Below are 12,373 nucleotides of genomic sequence, written 5' to 3'. Positions count from 1 at the left end.
GAAGGTAGAAGGGTCCTTGCCTTCAAGGAACGTGAGCCAAGAAGAGATCTCTCTCTCTCTCTTTCTCAGAATATGTATATTCTGGGACAAGGATTTGAGTGCAAGTCGTTTACCTGGAAGGTGCAGGATACACTAGGATGGAATGGGAAAGTGAGACAAGGAAGGAGAGCCAATGAAAGTGTTAGTGAGCTGGTTACCATGGTTACCACTTGCGGGTGGTAGAGCTTAAGCCACTGGGGAGCGCTGGAAAGTGTGGGGCCTATGCCCCAAAGCTAGCCCACCCCAGCAGCAGGGGAGCTGGGGCATTTATACACCTGTTCCCATCACTTACTGGTTGAGGGCTGCTCCTGGGGCATCAATACCCTGGCCTCTGGTCAGCAGGCTCTGGTGGGCAGAGAAGGCCTCAGGCATGCTGGTGCTAGTGCTGGTACTTGGAGGCCAGGTCTCCATGAATTGAAGAGGGAGGGCATGGCGGGGGGGGCAGATGCACTGACAGCATCTGTCACAGGGAGACAGCTGGGGACACATCCTTCCCGAAAAATGCACATAGAACCTGTTGCATATAGTTTGATGGGTTCGTGGACCCCTGGGGCCCCCCTGGGGACCCTGATTTAAGACCTCTACCACCTGTGACTCATCCTTCCTCTTTCCCCCATGCCCACCCACCTGCCCCCACCAGGAGATAGTCAAGGCTTTCCTGACACAGCTGCCCTCCTCCCACATACACTCAGGGACTCTTCCGGAGAGAGGTGGCTCAGTGATGGCATTGTGGTCCGGTCACCAGGGAGCAGGCGCCCTCCACTTCTCTGACCTTCAGGACTTCAGAGCAGTTAGCTCCCTGGCAGCCACCCCGGGGGCCCTCTTCAAGGGGTGGCAAATCTTCTGCTATCTGCCTGCGGGAGGCGAGGATCTGGTCTTCTTCCGGCCAGTGGGAGCTGCGCTGATGAATTAGACACACTCGTGCCTGCGTTCTGTGCTTGCCTTTCTATCTGCCGGCATTACTTCAAATTGTGTAACATATCACAATACGGAGGAGTGCATACACACACAATCATTTTAAGGCATAATAAAGTGAACGCCGTGGAAACACTACTTAGGTTAAGAAATAGAAAGTCTTCAGTATCTTTGAAGCTATTTGGGGACCCCTCCCTCACTACATCCCCCTCACAGCCCTGAACTAACAATTAGACAAAATTTTCAGTCATCATTCCTTTGCTTTTCTTTATAGTTTTTACTGTGTTGGTTAGTTCTGTCTGGTTGGACCTGGGGTCAACGAAATCACGCATCATTCCTTTGTGACTGGGCTTCCTTCACTCAAGGCCATGTTTGTGAAATGCATCCACGTGGCCGTGTAAGCCCTAAATTGGCTCTTCTTCGTTGCTTTCCAATATTCCATTGTACGAATGTCCGACGGTGTGGTTATCCATCCCACCGGTGATGGGCATTGTTTGCAGTCTGGGGATAGTCTGACTCCTGCTACCATGAATAGTCATGTCTCTCAGGCACAGTGCAAGAGTTTCTGCAGGCATATTCCTTGGAGTTGAGTTTCTGGCAGAGGGTGCGGCATTTTTAATTCGCTGGGTAGGAACCAACTGTTTTTCCAAGTGGTTGTGCCAATTTCATTCCCATCAGCAATCTGTGGGTGTTCCAGTTGTTCTGCATCCTTGCTAACAGTTGCCCTTACGTATTGATTTATTTTGGCCTATCTGGTGAGCCTGTAATAGCCTATCATCGTGGTTTGCTTCTGAGTTCCCCCCCCCCAATGAGGCTGAATATCTTTCCAGCTCTTTATTGGAAACATGTGTTTTCTATTTTGTGAAGGGCCTATTCATCATTTTATCCTTTTTTTTCCGTGGGATTGTTTCTCTGTTTCTTATTTTTATTGAATGGTAGAACTTCTTTATATATTCTCGCTAGTGGTCCACAAAGAGCAAAATGGTACAAGAAAGGAATGATTATATTAAAATGAAGAATATATTATATTAATATATAATTATATTAAAATGAAGAACTTCTACTTATGAAAGACAGAGTAAGTGAATAAAAAAATAAACCACAAACTGGGAGAAAATAGATCTGGAATACATGTAAATGGTGACAGACCAGTACATGGGATTTATAAGCAACTCCTACCGTGTGATAATAAAATGTCTGACCCTCTGATTTGGGTAGCTGGACTATTTGTCCTTCTCTGCATGAATTCTATATTGCCTTCATGACTATAGCTTTATAATGAGTCTTAATACCTGGGAGAGCACATTCTCTCATCTTGTCATCTTAATGACTCACTTACCTTAATGACTCACTTGGCTCTTTGCACTTCTACATAAATTTTAGAATCAGCCTTTAAGTTCTACACACACACACATACACACACACACACACAACCTGCAATGGTTCTGATTGGGTTTGCATTAATTTATAGATCTCGGGGAGGAGTAACAACTTTTTTTTTAAGATTTTATTTATTAATTTGAGAGAGAGCAAGAGCGCACAAGCAGGGGGAGCAGCAGAGGGATGGAGAAGCAGGCTCCCTGCTGAGCAGGGAGACTGATCCAGGACTTGATCCCAGAACCCCGGGATCACAACCTGAGCCGAAGGCAGATGCCTAACCGACTGAGCCACCCAGACGCCCCAGAGTACCATCTTTTCAATATGGAGCTTTCCATCCATGAGCATGGCATCTCTCTGCACTCATTCAGACCTTCTCCAATGTTTATAGTTTGGTCGTGTAGCATACCCCATAGAGGTTATTGCACACCTTTGGTTAGATTTGGGTTTTTTTCGGCTTTTGTTTTATTTTTTACTTTTTTAATGCTATTATAACTGGGATATTTAACTTTAAAATTTTCTATTTACCTTTGGCATATAGAAATACAATATATCTCTGTGCATTGGTTTTATAGCAAGAGCCTTGCTGAGCCCTCTTATCAGGTCTTATAGCCTGTAGATTGGATTTTTCTATGTATATAATCATTCCTTTCCAGTCCTTAAAACTTGCATTTCATGGCAACTTCTTTCAAGATACATCTCCAAAAGCAAAAATGAACTTTTGGGACTTCATCAAGATAAAAAGCTTCTGCACAGCCAAGGAAACAGTCAACAAAATAAAGAGACAACCCACAGAATGGGAGAAAGTATTTGCAAATGACACTACACATAAAGGGCTGGTATCCAAGATCTATAAAGAACTTCTTAAACTCAACAGCCAAAAAACAAATAATCAAGTCAAAACGTGGGCAGAAGATATGAAAAGACACTTCTCTGAAGAAGACATACAAATGGCTAACAGACACATGAAAAAATGGGATTGCCATCAGGGAAATTCAAATCAAAACCACATTGAGATACCACCTTACACCAGTTAGAATGGCAAAAATGGACAGGGAAAGAAACAACAAATGTTGGAGAGGTTGTGGAGAAAGGGCAACCCTCTTACACTGTTGATGGGAATGCAAGTTGGTACAGCCACTTTGGAAAACAGTGTGGAGATTCCTCAAAAAGTTAAAAATAGAGCTACCTTATGACCCAGCAATTGCACTACTGGGTATTTACCCCAAAGACACAGATGTATTGAAAAGAAGGGCCATATGCAGCCCAATGTTCATAGCAGCAATGTCCGCAATAGCCAAATTGTGGAAAGAGCCGAGATGCCCTTCAACAGACGAATGGATAAAGAAGATGTGGTCCATATCTACAATGGAATATTACTCAGCCATCAGAAAGGATGAATACCCAACTTTTACATCAACATGGATGGGACTGGAGGAGATGATGCTAAGTGAAATAAGTCAAGCAGAGAAAGTCAATTATCATATGGTTTCACTTATTTGTGGAACATAAGGAATAGCCTGGAGGACATTAGGAGAAGGAAGGGAAAAATGGGGGGGGGGCGGGAATTGGAGGGAAAGATGAACCATGACAGACTATGGACTCTGAGAAACAAACAGGGTTCTAGAGGGGAGAGGGGTGGGGGGATGGGTTAGCCCGGTGACGGGTATTAAGGAGGGCACGTACTGCATGGAGCACTGGGTGTTATACAAAAACAATGGATCGTGGACCACCACATCAGAAACTAATGATGTATTGTATGGTGACTAACATAATAAAATTTAAACAAACAAACAAACAAAAAACTTGCATTTCTTTCTCTTGCTTTACTCTACTGCATGAAATTTCGGTTCAAGCCTGAATAGAAGTGATGACAATAGTGCTCTTATCTTGCCCTGACCCTCTGATCCTGCGAGAGTAGTTTCAATATCCCCTCATTAAGTGTAATTGTTGCTGTGGGTTTCCTGTAGACCAGTGGTTCTCGAAGTCCAGCGGCACTGGGGTTACCCAGAGGGCTCATTAAAATGCAGCCTGCTGCCCCCCTCCACACCCTGACCCCAGAATTTCAGATTCAGCAGGTCTGGGAGGGGCTTGAGGGCTTTATTTTGGACAAAATCCTGCTCTGGGGACCACGCTGTGGGAAGCGTGGTTGTAGCTATTTCTTTGTCGGGTTAAAGGAGCTCCTTTTGATGCTTAGCTTAAGTTTTATTTTAAAGTCATACACAGAAATTTTATCAGCTGTTCTTTCCCGATTTAGTGAGATCATTGTGTAAATTGTTTCTGTTTTATCACTCTATTGAATTGATTTTCTAAGGTGAAACTTGGCGTTCCTGGGATCCATTTCATTTGATCCGATAGTGTATCCTTTTTGAATTTCGTTTGCTAAGGTTTTGCTTATAATTTTTGTACTTACAAATTCGTGGCTGCATCTACAGGTATCTTTCTTCCTGCTGTCCTTGTCAAGTACAGATTAAGTGCTAAAATGCAGGCGTTATTATTCTGCCCAGATCATTGTGTTTATGCCATGCTGCATTGTCCGTCTGCCTTGCTTCACTACTAATCTGTGAGCTTTGAGAAAGTGGGGACCACACCTGCTCCTTCAGAACCTGCCACTGAGCTGGACTCACAGCAGGGATGATCGTGCCCATATAAAGCAGGGGCGAGGATTAAGTAGCCACTGTCAAGAGGATGAATAAGGCATGAATCCTGCAGGGGGTGGAGAATGGAAAGCAAAGAAATGAACATTGGCAGGGTGCTCACAGTCTGTCAGGCATGGCTCTAGTCCTCAGACAATCCTGGAAGATAAGCATCGTTTGCATTTTACAGATGAGAAAAGGAGGCTCAGACTTAGGAGATCTCTCATCAGGTCTGCTATCGCAGGACTTGAGGGCATTGACTGCTCCATGTCCTCTTATAAAGGCCCATGTTGGGGGCGGGGATCCTTTGGCATGCTGCCTTCCTTCTGGTAATGAGAAGGAGATGGCTGAATCTGCTTCCCTTCCTGCATGGGCGGCTGGGAAGCTCAGATCCTAATTCTGAGTTTAACCATGCTCACGAGCTTGGTCTCTATCGTCATATGTTTGTTCGTCCTTTCCTGTGGGCTTTATTTCTTAAAATCTTCCAGCTTTGGTGTCTCTATTTTTCTCTATTTTTTAATTATCAGTTTGCTGACTGTTTCCATATGATAAATGGTCTCAAATCCCTTGAGGAATAATTCCCGTCGAGAGAAGAAAAAAAAAAAAGAAGTAACTATCATGAATAAGCTGTCCAGTACCCTCTTGGATAGTGTTACTCACATAAAAACTCATTTCTGAATCACACCCCGCCCAGCCCTGCTCAGGTCCCTGCTTGCTGGAGCCCTGGGAAGTCCCTGGGGCGGCTATAATTTCTGTGATTGAGATGTTTCAGGTTAAGATAATTAACGTTGAGATGCAGTTTCTCAGGATGCTGAGACATGTAAAGATCCAAGGAGAGTTCAAAAACAAAACTATGGAGTGAACTTTAATGCTGGTCTTAAACTCTTCAAAGAAAGCATTGCTTGAGAGAGTTGGCTTAAGGGTGCTTTCTTTTCATCTGCTGGGTGATCTCACACACACACACACACACACACACACACACACACACACACACCCCGAGCATGCCCAACATCTCACTCACACACACACACACACACACACCGAGCATGCCCGACATCTCACTCACACACACACACACACACACCGAGCATGCCCGACATCTCACACACACACACACACACACACACACACACACACACACACCGAGCATGCCCGACATCTCACTCACACACACACACACACACACACACACACACACACACACCGAGCATGCCCGACATCTCACTCACACACACACACACACACAGACACACACACACACACACCGAGCATGCCCGACATCTCACTCTCTCACACACACACACACACACACACACACACACATCTGTTGAGCACTCACACTAACACCGCTCACCCTGGATTTTTCGAGTCTGCATTCCTTTCTAGGAGCTCCAAGGGTGACTCCTGCCCCCTGATATGCCATCAGAAACCATCTCGAATCCTTCCCACCAACATAACAAGAAAATGCTGAGAAGCAGGAGGCCCTGGTCTGGTGCCCAGGCGGGGGTGGTGCACTTGGAAGAACAGGGAGCCAGCCCCCCTCCACCCTAGTCCTCATGAAAACTTGCCCCCTGTTTATTCAGCCTCAGGTCATCAGGTGGCAGCTACTGACATATCGTGGTGGGCAAACGGGAGACACCCCAGCCCACCTACCTCCCAGGGGGCAGAGGGTGCTCGGATCTGCGGTGTTCATCAAAGCTTTGCTGTAGCCAGACATCTTAAGTGTCCAGCTTTAACCTTTAAAAAAAAGTGCTTATTATTAGGAAAAGGTAGGTAAGAGACTCCTTAGGTGGCAGCGCAGAAAAATCAAGGCTTTAGAGCCAAACTACATCTCTCTTTTAAGTTATTCCAAGTTATGGCTCCCCATCACAGAGCTGCCATTTACTGAGGGCTAGGCACTTGGCCGAGCACTTTAGACAATCTCTTACACCGCTCAGGACACCAGCTGAGGTAGGTACTAGGACTACCCCCATCCTACCCATGAGGAAAGTCAGGTTCAGAGAGGTTACGTCACCTGCCCAAGGTCACAGACCTGGCAGTAGACATGCCAGGAAGCCCACCTTGGCAGCCTGGCTCCCCAGCCCCTGCTCTTAACTATGCCACAACCATTGCTGCTTATGCCCTGGGTACATAGTACGTGCTCAATAAACACCTAACAGGTTCAAGGAAAGTGTCCATCCACAGAGTTCCCAGGGGGCTGAGCGACAGGCCGGGAGAGGTTGACAAGGAAAGCTCAGCCCGCTTCCGGGTGGGCACACCAGTTACTGCACCAAAGAGGGAAGCAGGAAGGACAGAAAGACGCACTGCCCCACACACCTTCATGTCACCAGGTCCTCGGCGTGGGGCTTCTGTCTGCTTGCACTGAAGGAACCCTAGACTCACTAATCTTGTCTGGGAAGCCACTTACTGTGCCCACCATCCGCAGGCGAGATCCGGAGCCGCGGCTCGGCTGGCCCCCAGGGGGACGGGAGGAAGGGCCTGCAAGCTCACTGCTGGGAACTGGGAGGTCTCTTTGCTGAGAGATTTTTCTCCCGTATTACTCTCTTTCTCCCCTGGCTCTGAGGAGCTAGCGGGCAGCAAGGAATTCCCTTTCCCTCATCCGTTATGTGGCCACAACTTGACAGGCAGCTGCCCCAGCAAGGACTGTGTTCCCAGAGTCCCTTGCACCCACAGGCAGATGCTGTGTTCCCACGGTGACGTGGGTCCCTGATGTCATTTCTCCTGCCTCTCTCTTCTCTTTTCTGCTCGCTCAGGCCAATGTCCAGGGTGACCTTGGAAACCACAGGTGCCAGACGGCAGAGCCTCCATCAGCCTGGGTCCCTGAGTGCCTGTGTGGAGCAGAACTCCCCAGTCTACCCCAACACACACACACACACACACACACACACACACACACACACACACACACCTGCACACCTTAGACTGTTGGCATGAGAAGAAATAAACAGGTGCTGTGCCTGAGCCCTTACACATGTTAGAGCCCATTCGTTAGAGCTGCTGGCCTCCCCGAACAAATACTTCCCCCCAGAGTGGTCCTTCCCCTTTCTTCTCTACAGCATCACCATTCCCCCAGTTAATGAGGCTACAAACCTTCTAGAAATATGTTCTAGAGGGACTCATGAGACATCTGCAGGAATGGTGATAGCACCATTGTTTGTGACAGCCAAGCATGGAAAGTGCCCAACACCCACTGACAGAAAAACAGCAGTTCCATCCACAAAACAGGATCCTACACAGCCGTGGAAAGGAACGGATGCTGGGGATGTGCAGCCTGAGCAAATTTCGCCAACATGGCGCTGGACGAAAAGAGCAGGTCACAGAATCATAGTCCCGAGGTGCCGCCATATGCGGTATGATTACAAAGAGGGGGAAGTGATGATAAACCCAAGGTTCAGGTCAATGAGAAGCCCTGGGTGTGGGAGAGGGGTGGACCGATCACCCCACAGGACTGCAGAGGGGTTTGGACTGCTCTCTTTTTAGAGAAAAGTTCTGTGCTGACTACACGGGCTTTCATTTCATAACCAATGCTTTAAATCCTACAGAAACATTATAAAGACTCCGTTGTACCATGGTCTACTGAGTAGTAGTAGATCGTTAAGTAGACAAGCCTGGAAATCTGCAGTCACTCGTGACCTGCCTCTCTCCAGTCCCCCGGCCTTGCCCATCAGCAGTCTCGTTGCTTCTGGTTTCCACACGAACGGTGAACCAAGCAGAGTTGGTTGACTGACAGCGAGCAGCCTTCCGACCTGTGTCTTTTCTCCCCTCCGTGTTTCTTTTCTTTTTTTTTTAAGAATTTATTTATTTATTTGACAGAGAGAGAGACACAGCGAGAGAGGGAACACAAGCAGGGGGAGTGGGAGAGGGAGAAGCAGGCCTCCCGCGGAGCAGGGAGCCCGGTGCAGGGCTCGATCCCAGGACCCCAGGATCATGACCCGAGCCGAAGGCAGACGCTTAACGACTGAGCCACCCAGGCGCCCTCCCTCACCGTGTTTCTTACCCCCAAATCCCTTCCCCATCTAGAGCATTCTCAAAGAATGTAGACCAAATCACATCACACCCAGCTGAGAGGGTTCCCCCCCGCCGCCTCAGAGCCACAGCCAAGGTCATCCCTGTGGCAGAGATGGGGTCCTCCCTTCTACCCCAGCACCCTCCATGGTGGCTCGCTCACTCCATACCCACCTGGAGGCCTTGGGCCGGGTTCTAGAACACACACAGCCAGCTCCCACTCAGTGCCTTGGAGAAATCCCTCCGAGTCAGTTGGGATCATTCCCATTCATTCTTGTTAAATGACAGTATAATGGTCCAAGGTGTGGACCATACCAGAATTCAAAGACACCCCCTTGATAAATGTTCACGCTGTGTCCAGATGTTTTGCTGTGATGAACAGGAAATGGAATTTTAACCCAGAACCATGAGAACCATCAGAACCATCTGGGAAGTCTTACAACATCCAGATAGCTATAGGCCCAGGGATTTGGCTCAGGAGGCCTGGCCGGATGGGTGGGGGTGCCCAGACATCTGTATTTTTAATGACTCTCCCAGGAAATCTTGTGTGTGCTCTAAGAACCACTGGCCCTATAAGAAAACTTGAACATAGCAGCAACCGTCTGGCTTTTGGAGGTGCCACCGCCACCTGAGTGGCGTGGGATCCCAGGCCCCCCAAACTTGCTGATTCTAGGCGGTGGACAAGAGTGCCAGGTGCGAGGGGAGGGGCAGAGAGGCTTAGGAAGGCGGCACGACCTGGGTCACTGATGCTCTACCCTAGCTGCTCATCAGAATCACCGCGCAGCTCTGTGCAACATCCCAACATCCAGACAGACCCTCCCAGTGTGGAGACTTCGCCCCCAGCAGATTGCAGGAATGAGGGGGCTCTCCACACAGCAGGGGCCTGAGGAGAGCCTGGGGAGGTTATACAACAACAGGCAACGTTCACTGAGCACTTAGTACGTGCCAGGCACCTCTCACGAAAACCACGTGTAAACTCTATGAGGTGGGCACAATTATTATGCCCATTTCACAGAGGAGAAAACAGACCCAGAGAGGTTCAGAGCTGAGAAGTACCAGTTCGGCATCGGATTGCCAGTCTCTAAGGCACGTGGCCTTTCCACTGTGCCGTGCTGCTCTGCCCCGGGGCTGGGGTGTGAGGACACTCTGCCCCGTCCTGCCCGCCCCCAAGTCAAACCCTACAGAAGGGGAGAGGGGAAGGGGAAGGGGCAGTGTGCTCCGAGGTGGGCACGGTAGGGCTCTGGGAAAAGCGGCCTCGTCCTCGTTCACCCCACTCCGCACCCCTAGCCCGTCCCGGTCTTCTTTTCGTCCCATTATTGCCACAGCTGCTCCCCTACCTCTGGGCTTCCTCCTGCGCCCTCGCCTGGAAGCCTGTCCCCTCGCTGGCCCAGCCGTGAGATTCTTCAGTCTCAGCCCAAATATCCCTGCTGCTGGGCGGAGTCTGTCACCGGCTAAAGCAGGCCCCACCCCTAGTCCCTGCTCCTCGTGCCCTGCTTCATGGCACTCCTCACAGTTTCTAGTGATCCGGTCTCTTTACTTGCTACCTCCCTAGATATAAACTGAGGTTAGAGATTTTCCCCGGCAAACAGCAGAGGCTCACTGAATAGATTTTGAATGGATGAAGAATACACGAGGGTGCTGGAAAAGCTTTCGCTGGCGTATAAATAGCTGGCCCAACCTAGCAGCCACCTCCAGCCTCCCTTAGGACACCCATCCTAACCTTCCCAGGGTCAAGGCTGACCTCTGTGTCAGAGAAACCATAGTGTATTGTGGGGGAGCGGGGCTTCCCCCATGAGAACCTAGCCCTCATCCTGGTCCTCCTAGGGGTCTCCAGGGCTGAGAGCCAGGCCCTGGAAGGGAGCACCCAATGCAGCCCCAGGCCTCAGGTTTGATGAAGAAACCCCCAATGTTCTTAAGAGCCACCAGCCTGTACTCATGGGATCCCAGGTCTCAGCCTCATGTTACCAGGGGTCCAGGACCAACTACTAGTCCTGGAGAGAGGGTCCACCAATGGCATCTTTCTCCTGCTGACCCCGTGATACTCATCAAAGAGCCGAGCTGGGTTTCAGAGGGGACATGTGTGCTCCAGCTCGTGGAGACCAGGAAGCCCAGTCGGGGAGCCTGGCTGGCCACAGTAGGCAGAATAATGCTCCCTCCGCCCCCAGAACCTGCGACTATGTTATCTCACGTGGACAAGGGGAATCAAGGTTGCAGGTGGAATTGAGTTTATCAATCAGCTGACCCAGAGATGGCCGGTTAGCCTGGCTTATCCAGGTGGGCCCGATGTAATCACAAGGGTCCTTATAAGTGGAAGAGGCAGGCAGAGGAGTCAGAGAAGTAGTTGGGGATGTCCCATTGCCGGCTCTGGAGACGGAGGAAGAGGAGGTTACTGGCCAAGAAATGCGGGTGGTTTCTAGAAGCTGGAAAGGCAAGAGGGCAGATTCTCCCCTAAAGCCTTCAGAAGAAACACAGCTCTTCTGACACCTTGACGTTAGCCTAGTGAGACCCATTTCAGACTTCAGATCTCCAGACTGTAAGATAAACTCGTGTTGTTTTAAGCCACTACACTTCTGGTAATTCGGGACAGCAGCGGTGAGCAACAAATACGCCGGCTCTATCCTTCCCTGTGTGGACAGGCGAGCGCCATGGTAGGTGGCCCAAATGAGAGCTTCTTTTGCTTCCTCTCTGCATGGAGGTCAGTTTCCTGGGGCTGTTCAGCAGTGCAACCCACACCAGCCTAAAGCACAGGAGGCAAACTGGAAAGCGAGAAGTTTCCAGGGCTTTATGTTGGGACCAGCCGGAAGGCATCGGGCGGGGAGGGGTGGGGGCGGGGTGGTTGGAGAGAAAAGCCTGCTTGCAAACTCATCCCAGTTCTCTTGGTTTTCAGCACTTGGCTTCTAGAAAGTCATATGCCCCACCGCAAACCCTTTTAAAAAATAGGATTAAAAAAAAAAGAAAAAAGGATCTTCTCAGCTTCATTATTTGGACCAGCTTCCCTTGGAGGTGGGCTTATTCTGATGAAATCTGGCCACGTAGGGGCATTGGGAGTCTGGTCCAGAGAATCTAAGTAAATCGTGGTGAAGAGGCGGCTTGGGGGAGAGGCTGTAGCACCTGCTCTAACCACCTGGAAGCAACCCAGTCCTGGGGCCAGCCTGAGTGTGTTTCTGTTTTGCACCTTGGTGGGACGTTGGAAGGATTCTGAGCAGAGGGCGTGATTTCCTGAGGCTCCGAAGCAAGCCAGTCTGGCCTTTTATGGGGTGCCCTTGGCCTCCCATGGGCAGGAAGGAGGATGCTGAGAAGGGTACACAGTGCCCCACGCTCCACACACTTTGGCTTCCCCCATTGCCACACTCATGATGCAACCTTCCGGCCACAGCCCAGACCCTCGTCCTGTTGCACTC

This window comes from Zalophus californianus, chromosome 4 (assembly GCF_009762305.2).
Source record: "Zalophus californianus isolate mZalCal1 chromosome 4, mZalCal1.pri.v2, whole genome shotgun sequence".
Lineage (NCBI taxonomy): Eukaryota > Metazoa > Chordata > Mammalia > Carnivora > Otariidae > Zalophus > Zalophus californianus.
The sequence above is the reverse complement of the archived record's forward strand: the minus strand, read 5'-3'. Positions refer to the sequence as shown.